The sequence below is a fragment of the Onychomys torridus genome, chromosome 11, assembly GCF_903995425.1.
Source record: "Onychomys torridus chromosome 11, mOncTor1.1, whole genome shotgun sequence".
NCBI lineage: Eukaryota > Metazoa > Chordata > Mammalia > Rodentia > Cricetidae > Onychomys > Onychomys torridus.
This window is the reverse complement of record NC_050453.1, coordinates 70693857-70713292: the sequence shown is the minus strand read 5'-3', so window position 1 is coordinate 70713292 and position 19436 is coordinate 70693857. Positions and strand designations below refer to the sequence as shown.

At 39.4% G+C, this 19436-nt stretch overlaps 1 protein-coding gene across 2 annotated transcripts in view; it reads left to right on the top strand.

Moving 5' to 3' along the window:
- The window catches only part of Dpp10 (dipeptidyl peptidase like 10), a 1497630-nt gene that overhangs the window by 425300 nt on the left and 1052894 nt on the right, over positions 1–19436 (top strand). The gene's annotated exons all lie outside the window — the stretch shown is intronic.

Genomic DNA, 19436 nt, shown 5'->3' with positions numbered 1-19436 from the left:
AGGGGAAAGGGGGAATTTTCAAATGAAGAGTGGAGTAGAGGCATGAAAATACTGTTCCTAGGACAGCAGGGCAGCCCGTTCTGACATCAAGGAAGTCAGAGCTCCTTTGTAGATCCATGCTAAACACCAAAGCCATTCTGTACATGTGACCCAACTCTCTGGGAGCCCTCCAACTCAGAATAGAGAATGCAGGGTCAGGAATAAATCTCAGAGACCATAGAGGAAACCATCAACTCACTACATCTATTGTGTTCTAGGCACAGGCTGTGGAGACAGGCCATCTTGTGCCTACAGCCTTGATCAAATCAACTGACTGCGTAGTCTTATTGTATGACTTTTCACAGGAAGAAATGGACTAATGTCTAGTCAGCCTGGATAAGAAACCAATGGCAGATCAAAGGAATGGTTCCATCCACACCTATCTTAGTGAAGCAGTGTTATGGGGGTTGCTCAAAGAAGCATGGGTGACACAAAGGCAGCCACATCACAAAATGCCCTCCCAGCAAGAGTGACTACTCATGAAAGCTGCATCCCCAGAGGTCCCTGCAGGACTTGCAGGCACCTGTGCTGCTCAGTTGTTACTACTTACACAAACTTGAGGAGGGCTGTCTACGTTTGGGGGATTTTCTAGAACTTGTGAGTCATCTCTTTCAGTACTCTTCCACTGCATCCGTCCTGAAACCCGATCTCTCAAGAAACTTGTGAATTTTGTTCTAATGAGATTCCTTCTAGGAAAGAAACTTAGTTCAGTAGAAGTAGTTTCCAGACAACTGGACAAGGGAGTGGGTGTGTAAAGGAATGGATTAGTCTTAGTTTCCCAAATGCAACTCTTGTCACTGGGTGGGCTGGGGGAGCGGTTGAGAAAACTGGCAAAAAGAAAGTAAGCACTATTTGGCACCTATTAACATTTCATTATTCAGCAACTCTTAGCTTAATTTTTATTTGGATTTCTAAGTGAAATTTTGAAGATTATATTATTCTATCAAAGAATTCAGAAGTAAGTCTCCGATTCTCCTGATGTTCTCTGTACTCATCACCTTTGAGGAAAGTAAATGGCTTCATATTACAGATTAGACAGTTTGGAGTATGTATCTGAGTGTGTGTGTGTGTGTGTGTGTGTGTGTGTGTGTGAGAGAGAGAGAGAGAGAGAGAGAGAGAGAGAGAGAGGTGGGTAGGTGGGGTTGAGTTGAAGATACATGCATATATACCACAGTGCACATGTGGAGGTCAAAGGACAATCTTAGGTAGGTTTCAGCCTTCTTTTTCCATATTCACTGAAACATAGTCTCTCTTTTTCTCACTGTGTACTTTAGCTGGCCTGTGAGCTCATAGACATTCTCCTGTCTCTGGTCCTTAGTGAGATTATAAACATGTACTACCAAATCTGGCACCTAGATTTGCCTGGCTACTAAGGATTCAAACTCTGATCTTCATGCTTTCTTTCTATGGACTTTATATACGGATCCATCTCTCCAGCAACACTTGAGGTTCATACCAGTGAAAAGAGTTAGTTGTTAGTAGAAATGGACAGAGAATGTTTTACTGGATGGTGTTTTACAATACTTACAAAAACATTTATATAGATAGTGATGACGAGTATGTTTAGCAATAAAATGGAAAAGGTTAAAATTCCTAGTATAAAATACTAAACAGCTGAGTATTCTAAAACGACTCTTTATATATTAAACACCAATATCCTGTTTCAACTAGCATTTTATATCATCCTAATATGTCTTTAGGTTGTCATGTGATACATGTGTTAGCAAAAGAAATTGACAGTTTTAAGTTAACATAACCTATTTCCTTGGCCTTTTGCCTTTATTCTTGGGTTATGGTTTTGATCATATAATATGAAAGAGGATTTATTATTAAGAAAAGAATGTCATAAATGAATGTACCTTGATCTGAGCTTTAGTATGCTGCATCAGTAGATGCATGTACTGTAACTAGGAGCTACACACAGGCCTGGGCTAGGTCATGATTGGAGAAAATGAGGTCATGATGATTATTACTTCAATGCATAAATAATCTGTCTTTCTCAAGTATGTCTGCTTTGAAGAGAAACAGTATCCATTTGATTAATATTATTCCAGATATTTTTATAGGATTCCTTCTTTGTGCAGAAAAACCTAAGTCCCCCAAAGGAGAAATAGATAGAAATGTTAATCACAAAGTGTTAATATAGCATGAATCTGTCTGACCAGTATCCAATAAAATTAGCATTCGATAAAATACTGGAGTACTTGATTTTTAATGTATCATTTCATATAGGGTGTCTCTCGACTGATTGCTGCAAGAAATACAAGCATTCTCAGTCACCACTCTGGGGAAAGGGCTCTTAAAAACCATGTCAAAACTTGTTTATTTTTTCCTGTTTGTCCTTTTTATTTTGGTATGGTTTGGCTTTTAGTTTGTCTCTCAAGCATCTGTCTTTTGAAATTATCATCCCCAGGTAGTGATAAGAGCATGACATGGACCCTGCAAGAGGCACAAATAAGTTGACTGTCCTTGGGCCACTATTTCAATGTTTCTGAAAGCATTGGAAGGCCTGTAGAGCATAACCAGAAGACCTAGAGTCATGGACATGGTCACCAAATATCTACCTGGGAATGGCTCTATGGGATGGTCAGAGGACTTTTTCCTGATATGGGGCAGGCTTCCTTCAGAGATCTCATGGAAGCTAGCCAGCCAGGCTGCTGACATTAACCTTTTCTCCCAGAGCCTGTCTATATGTTGCTTATCAGGTCTGCTTTGGTGTCTCATGCCCATCTATAAGTATCTTTGTCTCTCATCCTGCTTCCCAACTTCACTGTTTTAACCTAGAACTTCCTTTTAAGAGTATCATCCATTTCCGTGTAGCAGATGTCAGCACTTCCAGTTTTCACAATAAGCTCCTTTTTTTTTTTTTTTTAAATGACTGCCTACTGTGAGCTAGCTCTTACCTTAGAAACTTGCACGTTCAGCCTCTAAAGTTGCAAGCTGAATATATTTCCTTTCTTCATAAAAAAGCAACCCTGGGTGCTTCATTATAGTAATGAAAATAGATGAATGCATTCTCACTGTAAAGAATCATACCTATAAGTTCAGTCGTATGCTGGGTCTTGTGAGACATATTGTAAACCACTGCTAAAGCTATAATTGTGTGTGTGTGTGTGTGTGTGTGTGTGTGTGTGTGTGTGTGTTTACATACTCACTTAAGGAACAACCATGAATCGACTTCCCATTCTGTCTCTAACAATGTTCAAAGAGAAACCCTCTCAGCCAAAACAAAAGATCCCAAACAAGTGTTTTAGCAATATGCTGAATGTCTTGGGCTCCAGTTGCCTTTTTGGCATTTTAGAGATTACAAATCAAATTATCAACTTCATAAAAACAGTCATAAAGTATGTTTTCACTGGATTTGATTCTAGAATGCTCTGTTCCCACAACCAGAGCATGAGAACAATTCTATCCTTCATTCCTTCATGCTCATTTATAGGACTAGAGTCTATATTGACTACATGGTTTGGTTACTGCTTTTTATTGCTTCAAATGTATACGTTCAGCCTTCTAGTAAGTTGAGAGCAAACACATAATTTATTCTGTCTTTTTATTCTGATGCTGCTCATTCTACTATCTTTTAGACAGAACATATTTCAAAATCATTTGATAATTAAGAAATTATGTTGCATGTGTTTGTTGGGGGTTGGTGTGTGTGCATGTCACAGTGCATGTTTGGAGGTTAGCAGACAACTCCTTTTACCGTGTGGGTCCTGGGAACTGAACTCTGGTTGACACTCTAGATGGCAAGCACTTTTTTTTTTTTTTCACTTGACTATCTTACCTACTCTCAGTTGATAATTTTGTAATATTTGTATTGACCTGAAACCACTGCAGTCTTTCCAACTCTGAGTTTTCATGTGACATTTTACTTTTCAATTTTTGTGAAGATGAAACTTTCACCCAAGGTTTTGTCTAAGTTATCCATCACTGGTCATGCTAGTCTGTTTGTCTGTGACTTTTGGTCCAGTCCCTGAGCCTTCATCGGTAGATAATGCTCTGAATTTCTCCTGCTTCTACCATAGACATGGCTTTGAAGAGGAGCCATCAACATCTGGCTTTAATGAAAGAAGAGGTGAAAGTTCATACTTGTTCTCATACAGATTTCACAGAAAGTCCAGGTTTAGAGAAGGTGAGAGTGTCATGTCCCTTTGTTCATGCTTGTTTATTTCCACCTTGATCCAAAAATAATTTTCTGATATGACAAGGGAGGGCAGCGAGTACAAGAGACATCTGTAGAGTTCAGGTACAAAGAAAAATATTTAGTTTTTAGACATTTGTCAAAATGATTTGAAAAAAGTCCAGAGCCAAAGGAAAGGGCCAGGGCATCTTTATCAACAAGAGAGCATTCTGTCTCCTACCGTATTCATCATTCTCAAACAAAAGTTTGTGATTTAGGGCACTAACTTTCCTTCCTAATAATTCTATGTCATTGTGGGCAGGAACTGGGTAAGCATGTTAGAGGAGGACCCACAGGTCAAACAATTTCTTGCTGGGTTCCACTTATAAATACAATGTTCAGTTCAGGGATACATATGGATCAGGGTAACTGCAGACCATCTGGACCCTAACAGTAATAATCTGGAATTGTGTTTTAGTCCTTTTTTTTTTGGTCCTGTGGTATTAGAAGAGCATGTTATATACCTTTGGGTTACCTGTTGTTTACATGGCAGGTCCTGGTTTGCAAAACTACATTTATTTGTCAGGACTTGTCCCAATGTTTATAATATTGATACCAAGTGTAGAGCTGTGAAAATTCAGAGCTTCCTGTCCTAAGGAAGAAAACCTGTATCTGGTAGTCTCAGTGTACCTGTGTGGCATAAAAAAAAAGACAAAACCCATGTGCTTTTAATTGAGAATTTTCTCCTCTGTGCTGATCACTGTTCTGTACTTCTTAATATACTATTCCAAGCTCACAATAAATATCTTGTGTATGTACTGAACTAGTCTGTGCTCTCAAGTGTAGTAGAACTGCTGGAATGTATATTTCAAAGGGGATTTATGAGGTTGACTTGTACAGTTTTGGTTTGAGAGTCCAACCATGGCAATCTGCATGCTGGAGATGTTGAGAACCAAGTAGAAGTTCAGGACACAAGGTTGGATGTCTTGGCATTCCTAAGCTGGGGAGAAAGGTTTAGAAGATTCCTGGAGAGCAGCTAGTCTTTGGTCCACATTGGAAGGCTAGAGAAGCTGGTTTCTGATGGTAGCGATGTATAGCAGAGCAGAACAACAGAAATGCTCATCAATGAAGGCAGTCAGGCAAAGAGCAAAAGCTTTTCTCTCAGACTCTTTGTAAAGAGCCATTGATGGGAGATGTTGCTTGCTTTGGTTGGGTCTGAGGGTATTTCCCCTCAGTTAATCCTTCCCTGAAATGTTTTGGGACACACTCAGGGATGCCTTGTAGTTGACTACAGGTCCAGTCAAGCTGACAACCAAGGTTAACCATCACAGTACCCTCCTGTGAGCTTCTTGCTCCTTGCACTAAGGAGAGGTATGTCACCTCAATACCATAAACAACTGTTTCTGATGTAGAGATTTACTTATGAATATTTTCATACAGAAATTGGACAAAACTGCCTTGAGTTACAAGACTTAGCCAGATAAAAGCAATACCACTTGAAATGTTTCAATAATAAGCCAGTTTCTCTGGAAAGTCACCTTCTGAAAATTAGTTCCCCCCCTTCATTCCCACTCCCTTGGTTAGAAGCCTCAGTGGAGGGAGAGATGCCCAGAGGTTTAGCTAACTGTATCATAGTCCTCTATTTAAAGAGCTCCATAACCAAACATTTCATATGTCTGGACTTTTAAAATAATGAGAAACAAAGGCAAGCCAAGGTCAGCTTATAAGCCCAACATTTCCAAAGAATAATAAATTGGTTTTAATGTTTAAAACATCTGAGGGCTTCCTAAGTCTCGTAGGTAATTTTGACTCTCTGCATTAGTTAAGACTAGGGTTTCTAAATTTTGCACCTTCTTTAATAGAGGCACTAAGGGAAAATCACACACACACACAAACAAACTGTATATGAATTTGTTTTCCAATGTTTAGTGGTAAGACTCCAATTAGCTCTAATTATTTTATGAGGGTGTTGAGGCATTGTCAAGGATTTAGGGACTTGTTCTTGTACTTTGGGGTTAATGTGGTTCAGTGTTAACTTTCCCATTTGCTTCTAGGTGACTGTTCATAAGTTACTAAAATATTGTAACCTCTCAGACAATTTTCCTTTAGTATCAGTCAACCACACTAAGTAATATTAGAACATTAAAAATTACTTTTGTGCTAAAGAACAAAAAAAAGCAGCCAATAAATAAAAATGCAATCAGGTAACAGCATTTCATAGGCGATCATTTGAAAAAGGCCTCAGGTTCATTATCTGGGATATACAGAGCACAAAATAGAAAAACAAAGGAGCAGATTGAAATCCAAAGAAAAGACTGAACATATTTTAGGTCATTTACAATATCTACAAAACATGCTTTGGGATAGCTTTAACAGAGAAGATGAAGAAACACTACCATGAGAACTATATGAACTAGAATGCAGAGGATACCAACACTAGAGAGTCATTCCATGTTTAGAGGTTAGGAGAATCAGTGCTGCTTAAATGTCTGTGGCTCCAAGGCAATTGGCAGTGTCAGCACAATATTCATCAACACATCAATAATTTTCTTCATAGAGTTAGAGAAAAAGAAATCAGAGTATAGAATCCAAAAAAGATCCCTGGATAACCAAAATGATCTTGAATAAAAACAACAAAGCAAGAAACATTGTGCTGACTTGAAGGTATAATATAAAACTGCAGTCATGCAGTCTGCATGGTATCCACATTAAAAACAGACCAATAGACTAAGAGAAAAAATAAGCAAAACTCTACATTTACAGCCCACTGAGTTTTATCATAGTGCCGAGAACACAGACTAGGGAAAAGACAGTGAGATGATTAATATTATCAAGTTTATAGTATCTAGAATTGCCTAACCTAAAAGCTTCTGGAGTTCTGGAGGCATTTCTAGATTGGATTAGTTAGGATAGGAAGACTTACCCTAAGCTTAGGCAACATCATTCCATTTTTGGGTCCTGGAGTTAATCAAAAGGAGTTGAAGACCAGCGTTCATCTCTCTGCTTCCTGGCTGTGTATTTAATGTGGCTCTTGCTGCCATGCCTTTCTAATCATGGAGGACTATGCATTACAACTGTGAGTTGTGACCTTCCTTCTTTAAGTTACTCTGTCATGCATTTTGTCATAGTAATGAGCAAAGAAAATAACACAGAAAACAATAAGACTTACTGGGGAAATTGAACATCCAAATGCAGAAGAGTCCAAGTAATTTTCTATCCTTCATCAGTTTTGAATATCAACTCAAAGTTGACTAAAGACTTGATTCTGAGATGAGAAATATTATATTACTAGAAGAAAACTTAAGAAAATGCTTCAATATATTAGAATGGTCAAAATATTTCAGACAGGATCCCAAAAGAATAGACGACTCAAGTAAAAGAAGTATAAATAGAATTTTATATAGTTATTTAAAAAAATAAGTTTATGCAACAAAGAAAATAATCAACAGAGTAAGGATGTGACTGAGTAGACAGGAGAGGGTCTGTGTAAATTGTACATCTAACAAAGAGTTTAAAGTCCAGAACATGAATTCAACTTTTTAAAATATTTATTCATTTATTCATATGGATGTTTTGTCTGAATATTATGTCTGTACATTTCTGCTAAGAAGAATGTGTCAGATCCCCTGGAACTGGGGTTATGGACGGTGGTGAGTCACCACATAGGTGCTGGGACTTGAACCCAGGTCTTCTGGAAGAACAGCCCATGCTCTTTGCTGAGCCATTATCCAGCTTTTTAAAAACCAGAAAGCAGTGGAAGAAAGACAAAGAGTAGGAAAGGGGATAATGAAGGAGAAATCAGGAGAGAGTGAGAGAGAAGAAAGACAGGCAGATGTGCATATGACTAATGTGTCTGTCATATAATGTCTCCCATGAAAGGAAAGAAGAAACACTTCCATGCCTGTTTTGTACCTGTGCTGTGAATGAAGACTGTTAATTGCCAGATCCTACCTGTAATGTAATTGCATTGACATCAGAGTCAATAGTGGATGAAGCTGATGCACCACAATGGAAGGTGGAGGCTGGGTCTCCTTGCATTTGAGGCATTTACAACATCATAGAGAATCTGCACAAGAAAACTGCTGAAATGGTCACTAAGTCCTGTCTCTTTTTCTGGGTACTGATGGCATGGGTGTGTTTTTTTCTGTGAAATTTCATCTCCCTAAGACTTAGGATTTGCTTGTGTCCATCTCTATATGCTATGCTTGAAATGGTAATGTTTATATTGAGGAATAAATGCCACAAGGAAATGAGCAGTTAGGGTCATACCTTGCGTCTACTTTGAAAGTCAGATTGTGTCTATAACAATCACATTGTTTCTGAAACCAACCTCTATTTGGGCTATGTATAACATATTTACATAACATGTACAGGACAGTTTCTAAATCTTAGTAGAAAACTGAACTGAATAGAAGACCTGGGGCAATGATTCAGTGGGTAAAATGTTTGCCATGGTAGCATGAGGACCTGAGTCTGGATTCCTATCATTCACAGAAAAACTGAACACAGTGGCATGCATCTGTAACCTAAAATCTGATGAATTGGAGATGGGTAGATTTCTGTGGTTTTCTGGCTAGCCAGCCTGAATGAATAGGTGAGTCTCAGATTCACTGAGAGGTGCTCCTTCAAAAAACGAAGTAGACAATGATAGGGAAAGGTACCCAATATCAATCTCTGGCCTCCATGTCTGCATGCATGGGTACCTAAAAATCTCTTCACCAGACACACAGAAAGAAAACAAAATTGAGAGCAGTGTCTGCTTACTGGCCCACACCATCATGATTCAGGTTTTGAAAGCACATGCTGCTCACCTAAAGGAAATAGCCAAGTACAGGGGTCAGGCCAGACATACCCACAGACAATAAAGACTAAGTTCCTACCACTCCACACTAAGTCCATTTTCATGAGTCTATATAGATGCTCCTTTGAACTGCAGCCATACTATCCCTCTTTCTCTTACTCTGAAAGAAATAAGAGAGAAGGCATCACTCCCCTCTGAGCAATTCCATTAGAGAACTGGGCCCTCATTTTTATAATACAATCTGGTGTTATCTCCATTTTGTCTATAACCAGTGGCAGGCAAGCAGAAGATATTGCTTGTTGTCCAGGGAGAAATTGTGAAGCAGTTTTTGACTCAAAGGCACTACTCACTTAGAATGGTTTCTCTCAAGAGAAATACCTATCAAGTAGCTTTAAAATAAATTGGAAAGGGAAATGGTAGGGGAGAGGCAGGGGGGAGAGGCAGAGGAGCGAGTGAGGAGTCAGCAAATGAGCAGGTTTCCATTTGAAATTTAAATTGGCAGCTGGCAATATTTGAATCATTCTGCATTTAATGTAATTTGAATGGGGCAGATGATAGTAGTGCATTTTGAGGAGGAAAAGCTAAACCTTGACTATGAGCCTCTGTCATTTGGCATAGCTCAATTTGACACACTTCCCTCCAGTATGCTTTGAAGGAAATGAGTCCTGGGCGTTTTACTTGTTTATTCCTTGAGAGCACAATGCCTAACTAGTGTGAGTACAAGATTCAAGCCATGTGATCGCTGGCTATGAACTATATGGGATTGCTGACAAGAGAGGCCTGGACAAAACCTTGAAGAGAAAGATCTCTAAGGTGGAAATGGAGCCCTAAATCCAGAAGAGAGCCTTTCACAACACAGTTATCACATCAGTTAAGGACAGCCAGTAACAATATGTAGGAAAAAATATTAAATTTTTCCAGAGAAATATGTAAGTTATATGTGGTAGTTCTGAGAAAATCATTTCTTTCCACTAGAGTGCTGGTTTTGCATATGTATCTCAGTCAGCATCCTGGATGCAGATACACCTCAGAGAAAATCAAACAGGTGCCTTACATGCTAGGAACATTAAAATTGGGCTAGGAAATAACCAGAAAAAGAACGAGAACAAGAGTTTCACAAGGAAGGCAGAAACAGGCATATGAAGACCCACAGTTCTAGAGATCACACACACATATTTTATCATCATATAGTGGAAGAGACAGTTCATAGGTGCTCTGCTTCTAGAGACAATGAACTTCATGCACCTATTTTACACATTTTATCCTCTAGACTTACAGAGGCAGGAAAAGCAGCTCTTCTTATTCCAATTTCTTTGTGTGTGTGTATGTGTGTGTGTGTAGGGGTGGTGGTGGAGCACACACATGTGTGTACATGCATGTGGACACCAGAAAAACCTCAAGTATTACTCTTCAGGTACCATTCACCTTTATATAATTTTTTGAGGCAATATTTCTCACTGGGCTGGATATAACTCACCAAGTAGGCTAGGCTCTGCAGCCAGTGAGTCCCAGGCACCCTCCTATCTCTACCTCCACTGTATTGGGATTGCAAAAGTGCACCACTATCCTTTGCTTTAGTTACATATGTGCTAGAGATCAAACTCTGGTTCTCATGCTCACAAGGTGTAACCTTTACCCACTGAGCTATTTCTCCTTATTCCAATTTTATGAATGAGGGGGAACAACAGGTGGTCATAGCAGACCCACCCACCTCTCTTTCGAAGAGAAACATAAACTAGTAGTCTTCCTACTTGGGGTGTGGAGTCTGACTTTGCCTACAACCTCTTTGAGTTATTTATTGTTAATGGATGAACAATGATGATAATACCTGCAATATCAATATCAGTCATAAATTGCAAATAAGATGATATATGGAAGTGGGTGGAAGATATTCCTGGAATATGCATCTCCAAATCTTTGTCTTCACTAGAATGAAGGAAAACACAGAAAAGTTTGGGAGTGCTTTGCTCAACTTGCTACAAAGAACAATCTCAGGAACAATTCAATTACTTAACAGTTGTGGGCTCTCTATTTTTTGTCATTATCTCATAATATTAGATGCTTGTAGCATAAGAACAAAAGGTTGAACTATCTTGAACAGGAACCCTTGGTCACCAACTTCCAAAGTACATTGCTTTGTAAACATAGATCTTTAAAAATGTCTCCAGCTCACTCAGTATCTTTAATTCCATGCACTAAGACAGTGTTAGGAATAAAAAATTGGTTCAAAGTTTTCTGGATTTTCAGTTTTGCTTATGTGTTTGAGTGTATGTCACATGTGTGCAGGTACTCTCAGAGGCCAGAAGAGGGAACTGGATCCACGGCATAAGAGTTACAAGCAGCCAGTGTATAACTACTAGAGACTAAACTCAGGACCTCCAGAGGAGCAGTAAACTCAAGCACTGAACCATCTCTCCTGCCTCCAGTGTTTCTCACTTCCCATTTCAGGTGTCAATCCAGACAAGACATATATTTTAAGTAAATTCAAGAAAAACAGAAAGACTATAAATTACTATGTATCTGATATAACAAGAATACAAGTTGAAAATATAATCAAGTATGAGGTTACAGAAAACGGTATTTTCATAGTTGTGCATAATTTAAGAGGAGAGGTCACATATAAATATAGGTAATAATAAGGGAAGAAGGTATTTAAACTTTAAAAATATTTAACTGCAGTTTGATTGCATCCCCCAAACCACTTTTTCTTTCCAGTCATCTGTGTCACTAAATATAGCCTTGCACCCTGCTCCATCAGAGCTGTATCTACAAAGTCGGTAATTAGCCTCTTGTAATAAAAATAAAACCTATAAATATCACCTCATTAGTAGGATTGTATCCTCACTATTACCTGCTCTCTTCATGATCTAGACTAGTCTACAGAACATTTATAAATCTAATAGCCAGAATAGCAATCCCACAGCTGGGCTCCCTGGCAGGAGTGCTGTGGATCAGAATTAAATGTGACTGGACCTAGATTTTAGATTGATGGGCTCTGAGGAGAAATAAATGAAATGAAGAAAACTTGGAATTGAAGAATTTGAAAGGTTGCTTCATTTTGTGTGGGGGGGGGGGGCATGGAGGAGGACGGATGTGTGCATACATGTGGGAGTCAGAGGAAAAACTCAGGTTTTGGTACTATTTTTTTCCTTATTTGAGACAGTCTCTTGGTGTGTACAGGTGTGTGTGTGTGTGTGTGTGTGTGTGTGTGTGTGTGTGTGTGTGTGTGTCCCCTCAGGTTTCCAGAGCTCTCATGTCTCTGAGCTCCCATCTACCAGATGTCTTCTGGAACTTAAACTCAAGTCCTCCACTTGCATGACATGAGCTTGTTCACTGAAACATCTTCATAGCCCTTGTTGCTGATTTGTGTACATTCTCAGATTTGCATTTCTTTTCTGAATCAAAACAAGGAATGTTTCCCAATCCTGCTAGCACTGCAGACGATACAGCTCAAGCATGCAGTCCAGTTCTTTTGTCTCCCTAACCATGACCTTGTTGTGTTCTCAACAAGAGATTCAAGATGGTTATCATACTCTTAATTTTTCTATTTGGAGTAAGTAGATACTATTATCAAATAAATGACAACAATCTCATAATCCAATCACTCTATCCCTGTCCATTTGTTTCAAATATGACTACTTCAACCCCAATGTTCAAACTATGGTAGTTTCTCTCTCTCTCTCTCTCTCTCTCTCTCTCTCTCTCTCTCTCTCTCTCTCTCTCATATATATATATATATATATATATATATATATATATATATATATATATATATTCCTGCTATCCTCTCTCTCTGCCTTATTTTCTGGATATAGTCTATTGGCTGATCAGTGATCTCTAGGTTCCTCATATCACTGCCTCCCCTGTGCTAAGATCATAGGAGAGTACTATCACACTGGATTTTTGGATATACATATATAAGTAGTGAGCATTTCCCTAGCTGAGCCACCTGTTGAGCCCCCAGAGGATAATAGCTCTTAACAACGAGGAGTTTAACTTTTCCAGAGGTCACTGATATGTCAGTTCAATAGATGAACTCCTCTGGGTACTCAGAAGCATCATCTCTGAGGCATGGCATTCCACAGACTTCTCCTCTTACTCCCTGCGTTTCTGGTGGTTTGCTCTTGGCTGAGAGGTTCAAGTGCAGCACATTTGCACCAGGAGCCCTTCCCAGTGTGGACAGCACTATGCAGCTGCCCTCCTTATCCAGCTGGCTTTTTTTTTCTTATCCCAGAAGCAGACACTTTCCCAGACACATAGGAAATCTACAAGAAGGAGCTCCATTCCTACCCTGAACCTCCTCTCATGGACTATTTATTACTTGATAAAATATCATATCTGAAATTTCTTTGGTTTAGGCCAGAAATGGTTACATTTTTATCTCCCTTAAGATGTTCAGCCAGGGTATCTGAGGGGGTAGGGTCTTCATTTATTGAGTCACTAGCCAAAGTAGGCAAATGATCTCCTTTCTCAAAGTCTGGTGCTTCTTATGCCAAAGGGTCTGTTTAATAGATGATGAAATGAGTGACCTGGGAATGAAGCATGTCACTTGTGTTTACAACCCTATAAACACATAACCCTGTATCACATAACCCTGCATCACATAACCCTGCATCACATAACCCTGTAAACACATAACCCTGCATCACAAAACCCTGCATCACATAACCCTGCATCACATAACCCTGCATCACATAGCCCTGCATCACATAACCCTGCATCACACAACCCTGCATCACATAACCCTGCATCACATAACCCTGCATCACATAACCCTACATCACATAACCCTGCATCACACAACCCTGCATCACACAACCCTGCTGGAGGCTTGGGAAAAGGCATAGAGAGCACTGTCTCACCATGTCAAAGGAAGTGATGATGGGAACTGTTGCTGGCCCTAACTACTCTTTTGTAAGGGAGCTCATTCCAGGCTCAGTGAGTACCATTAACTATCTGTCATCCTACCCAGCTGTAATAGCCCCATGGCTGTAGGTATATGAACAGAACAAATTGCAATCCATAGACTGTTTTAAAAATACAAATAAGATACAAAATAAGTAGGAAATGGAGAGTGAGTGGTGAATCTGTGAAGAGTTGGGTAGGTGTGGGATTGAATGTGATCAAAATACATTGTATACATGCATGAAATTCATTAAAAATAGTAAAACTACATTAAAAAGAAACGATAATAGCTTCAGGTAGTGCATATGCTAATTACTCTGATTAGAATATCACCTAGTGTATTCATGAATCAGAACACCACTCTCTGCTTAATAAAAATGCATTAATTATCATGTGTCAGTCAAAATAGATTTATTTATTCAATTTCAGAAAGACAAAATTCCTATTGTCAGCATTCTGTGTTATTTCAACCACTTCCCCAAGACTACATGTTTCTAGGTACCACACTTCTTTGGAGCACATCTTCAAGAAATTTTAAATCAATGTTTTTTACTTTAAATATGCATGATTATTGATTCTGGCCACCTGCTGCGGAGTAGAACCCAAAACTTAATTTTCTTGTCTACGTCACAGCTTTTACTGTTTGAACAATGATCCCCCGTTGCTTCCTTTCAGTCCTGAACCCTGAAGCCTCTTTTTCCACAATGCACTTCTCTGAAATCACTCTCACATCACTTACACAAGTAAGAGCATGCTGCCTTTGTGTTTGTTATTCTACCAAACACAATGTCCTGAAGACTCATTCATCTTGTTGAAAATGATTCTTTCATTTTAAAAGCCAATACATGGAATACAGTTTCTTTATCTCCTCATCTGCTAAGGGACATTTAGGTCCTTGGCTCTTATGTGTATTGTAATGATCATGGGAGTGAAGCTAACCCTTTAATACACACATAGTGGAGTGGTTTCTGAAATATTTAAAAATCTGGTCAACAATTTTGGTGTATGTATATTTTTATGTACACATGTGCGTGTGTATGTGTACATGCAAGTGTGTGCATATGCATTGCAGGTCAGTGAACAATCTTTGGTATCATTCCTCACGTGATGTTCACCTATTCCTCCCTTAAAATGGGGCATTCACTAGTCTGGGAGTTCACAAAGTAGGGTAAGCTGGCCAGTGGGCAAGGGACCTGTTTTTCTCTACATTGTAATCCAGAGACACCACTCAAGGTATTTCTTAACATATGTATTCTGTAGATCAAACTCAAGTCCTCAAGCCTGATAAGCACATCACTAAATGAATTATAGTCCATTTCCTGGTCATCAGAGTTCTGATACTACATATTTACTAACCCAAAGTGCTTACCAAGAAACTCAGTACATGATAATAATGTAGAATGCTGATTAGTATTGAAAGGTGTGATAACAATAATTCAAACAATCGCTCAAGTCAAAATGTATCCTTTAGATTGTTCCTGCTTTAGTGAATTCCAAATCATTTTCTTCCTGCATCCATTTTTCCCTCCAAAATCTAGAAAGTTCTTTTTTAACTATGAAACACAAACTCCACACAGAAAAACCTACGTGAAGCAGATATAGACTAGTTGACAAAGTATTTTAAGGTCCTAGGTAATACTTGACCAAGTGTTTGAATTGAAATTACACATATAACTGAAAATGAGAAAAGAATCAGAATGCTATAGGCAATGTGAAGTGGAGTACACAGGTAAACACCCCCATCAAAAGCATTTTCCCATCATTAAGATTCATTCTTTACCTCCAATTTTGTGCTAATCAGTATTTTGATTGACTCTATATGTGTCTACAGATAATCTGAATATTCTAACTTCTCTGTCTAATTTTATGTGTTATGACCATATAGTTTATACTTAGCAATTTTAGGATGTGTTTAGAGACACTGCTGTATATGTCTGTGATTTTGGTGAGATTGTTCTCCCAGGAACCTGTTACTATATGACATATCACCCCTGGTGATCCTTTAAAGCAGTATGAAAAGAAAAACTATTTCATTATATCATACAGTCTCTGGGCTGGCCTGGGAATCAAAAAAACAAAAACAAAAACAATCATAGCTTAGAGACATGTCTCTGCCATATGATACCTAGGGTCTCCCTGGGAGAAGCTCAAGTGTGTGGGATGAGGATCACCTGGAGCTTGCTCTCTCTCTCTCTCTCTCTCTCTCTCTCTCTCTCTCTCTCTCTCTCTCTCGTGTGTGTGTGTGTGTGTGTGTGTGTGTGTGTATACATGTCTGCATGTATGAGAGTAAAGGAACTCTCTTCTTGCTTGCATGGTAAGCATTTTAAACACTAGGCCACTTCCCTGGCTCCTGGTCTGCTTCTGAGATGCTCTGGTTGTTTACTGCACAGACTATGGTGAACAGTGCTCCTGTAAACACCCTCGCTGTGCACTCCAGCAAGTAAGTATCACTATGCATTTCAGTATGAAATGAACAGGAGAGGCTGGAAAAATGGCTCAGCAGTTAAGATTGCTGGTGTTTCAGAGGACTAGAGTTTGTTCCCTAGCACCTCATCAATAGCTCACAACCACCTGCAACTCCAGCTCCAGGGGATCTCACTTGCTCATCTTGGCCTCTATGGACATGACATTCACATGGTCATACCTACCCCTAGACACATACATAACAATAAATCTTAACAAAGGAAAGAAATTGCATAAGCACAGATTGGCTAAGTACCTAGCTTTTCTTGGTACTACCAACGTGCCTATCAAAGTGAATGTACTGATCTGCCTAATCAAGAGAGCTTGTTTTCACATTCCATCCTTTTTGTTTAATGCCCTCCAGAGCTTCCATCAGCCCTTGAGATAAAAATACACCATTTCCTATAACCTGCCAGGCCTATCTGACCCAGTGCCTGCACTTCTTTACGGCCGTATGATCACTTTGCTGTAAAGCTCTAGCCCTGCAGGTCTCCTTTCTAGTTCTTAAACAAGACAAATTCATTCTTTACTGGCAACCACTGCACCTGCTGTTTCTTCTGCTAGGAACGCTTGCTTCCCTCATGCTAGAGATCTGTTCCTGGGGGAGGACATTTTTGATCAGGAGTCTAAACTGCATCCCACTGCTCACCCCTGGTTTGTCCCTTTCCCACTGTTCTGCTTCTATTCTTTAGCCAATAGCTTGCAGAATCAACTCATAAACTTCCCTCTTTAAAAAAAAGAAAAAAAAAACTATTTTGTATGTATGTGTGTTTCGGTGTGCATGGATGCACTTAAGTGTGTTTGTGTATGTGTATGTGCAGAACAGAGGTTCTTAACACCTTGGGTGTTAGTCCTGAGATACCATCATCCACCTACCTACTGTTTTGGGAAAGAGTCTCTCACTGGTCATCGCAGTCATAGATGCAGCCAGTGAGTCCCAGAGATCTGAGTATATCTGCTTGCACAGACTAGGATTACATGCACTTGCCACCACAATGGTTTCTATAAAGTATGTTCTGAGGACTGAATTCAGATCCTCATGCTTACATGACAAGCATATTCAGACTGGGTTTTCTCTCTATCCCATGTTACCTTTCTCAAGTACTTATTTCTTTATATTGTATCTCAAACACATAGAACCTAGAGTGACATGAAACGTGGAAGTGACTATTTTTTAATATGCATTTTTTTTTTTTTTTTTGGTTTTTCAAGACAGGGTTTCTCTGTGTGGCTTTGCACCTTTCCTGGATCTCACTCTGTAGAACAAGCTGGCCTCGAACTCACAAAGATCCACCTGGCTCTGCCTCCCGAGTGCTGGGTTTAAAGGCGTGCGCCACCACCACCTGGCTTTAACACGCATAATTAAACGTTAACGAGTTGAATGAACTCACTGAGATGTTTGTTCATAGACGCTATATTCTGTTTTCTTCTTATATATTTCTGTATCTGGCATGGAGCTTGGGACAAGAGAACAGCCTCTTATGTTAGTTAATAGCTTGGCTAACATGAACGTTGGAATGGACTAAAATCAGGGTAGCCTGGATAAACTTTTAGTAAAATTGATAAGTCAGAGTGTTAGTTACTTTCCTTGATGCTACAACACAGTAACTGACAAAGGACAATTAAAGAAGGAAAAGGTTTATTCTGGCTCACAACTTGAGGGTACAGCCTATCACAGAAGGGATGTCATGGCAGCAGGAGTGTAAAGTTGCTGGTCAAACTACATCCACAGCCAGGAACAGAAAGGAGTCACCTCACTGTCTCCTTTTTATTTAGTCCAGTAACCCAGGGCATGGAATGGTTCTCCCCCATTTAGTGCAGGTCTTCCCACTTCAATTAACCAGTCTGTGACTCCATCACATGCACATGCTCAGCAGTTCATCTCCTGGATGACTGTAGATCCTGTCAAGCTATCAATACTAGCTGTCACTATTATGACCCAAGTTACTGGTCAAATTTACACCTGTTTCAGAAAAATGGAACGGCTATAGTTTTTTTTTTAATTGTCCCCTTTAATTCTCAGGTTTTTGCTAGTGCCCCTTTCCTACCAAAAGATCATCCTCAGGCCCTTTCTGTTAACTAGGAAGATACAGATGCTCAGCTCAAATACCTTTGAACTGAGTAAAGTAGCAAGGGCTGCTGGCAAAACTCTCAAGGTAATGAGGGCTTTCTTGTTTTACAGTAAGTGAACACATAACAAGATGGTGATGCTACTGTCTCTTTCTGTGTGACCACCACTGGAAGGATCAGCTTATTATGTGAATTGCGAACTTCTGAAACAAAAGCACTTGGGAAGCCATGTATGAAGAAACTGAATTGTCCTAGAGAAAAAAAAAAAAAGGTCCTCTTCACTTGTGGCAGTGGCAGTTCCATCCATTTCAATCCCAAACTACAGACTTGTTAGGCACAAATGGCTGAGATTCATGCTCAGAGTTTATTTTGGGGTGGAATATGCACATTTATATTTGTAACAAATACTCGGGTTGGTGGATACCCTCATGTTGGTCCTATTACCAATCTTAGAATCTCTGCTTAAAGAAGTGGTGTGTGTGTGAGCACATGAGTGCATGTATGTGCATTAACCAGAGGCTGCTTTCAAAATGTCCTGCTCAGTTACTCTCTACCTTAATTTTTGAGAAAGGATCTTTTACATTAACTTAGGTGAAGTTCACTATTTCAGCTAGAAAATGTGGGCAATGAGCTAGGGACTCCCCTGTCTCTGTCCCCCTCAGTGTTAGATTTATCAGCATGCACCACTGCACCTGATTATTTTATGTGGGATCTTGGGAATTAAACTCAGGTTCTGAAGCTTGAACAACAAGAACTTTTCACACAGTGCCATCTCCCCAGCCCATGCTGTTCTGTCATCCCTAGTCTCTGAATTCTTGATTGTTTGATCTCCCAAAAGCCTTAGAACAAACTTTCACACAACTTCTGCCCCAATCCATAAACTTTCTTTTCTTTTCTTTTTTTAAAAAAGATTTATTTACTTATTATATATATAGCATCTATGGCTGCAGGCAAGAAAAGGGCATCAGATCTCGTTACAGATGGTTGTAAGCTACCATGTAGTTGCTGGGAATTGAACTCAGGACCTCTGGAAGAGCA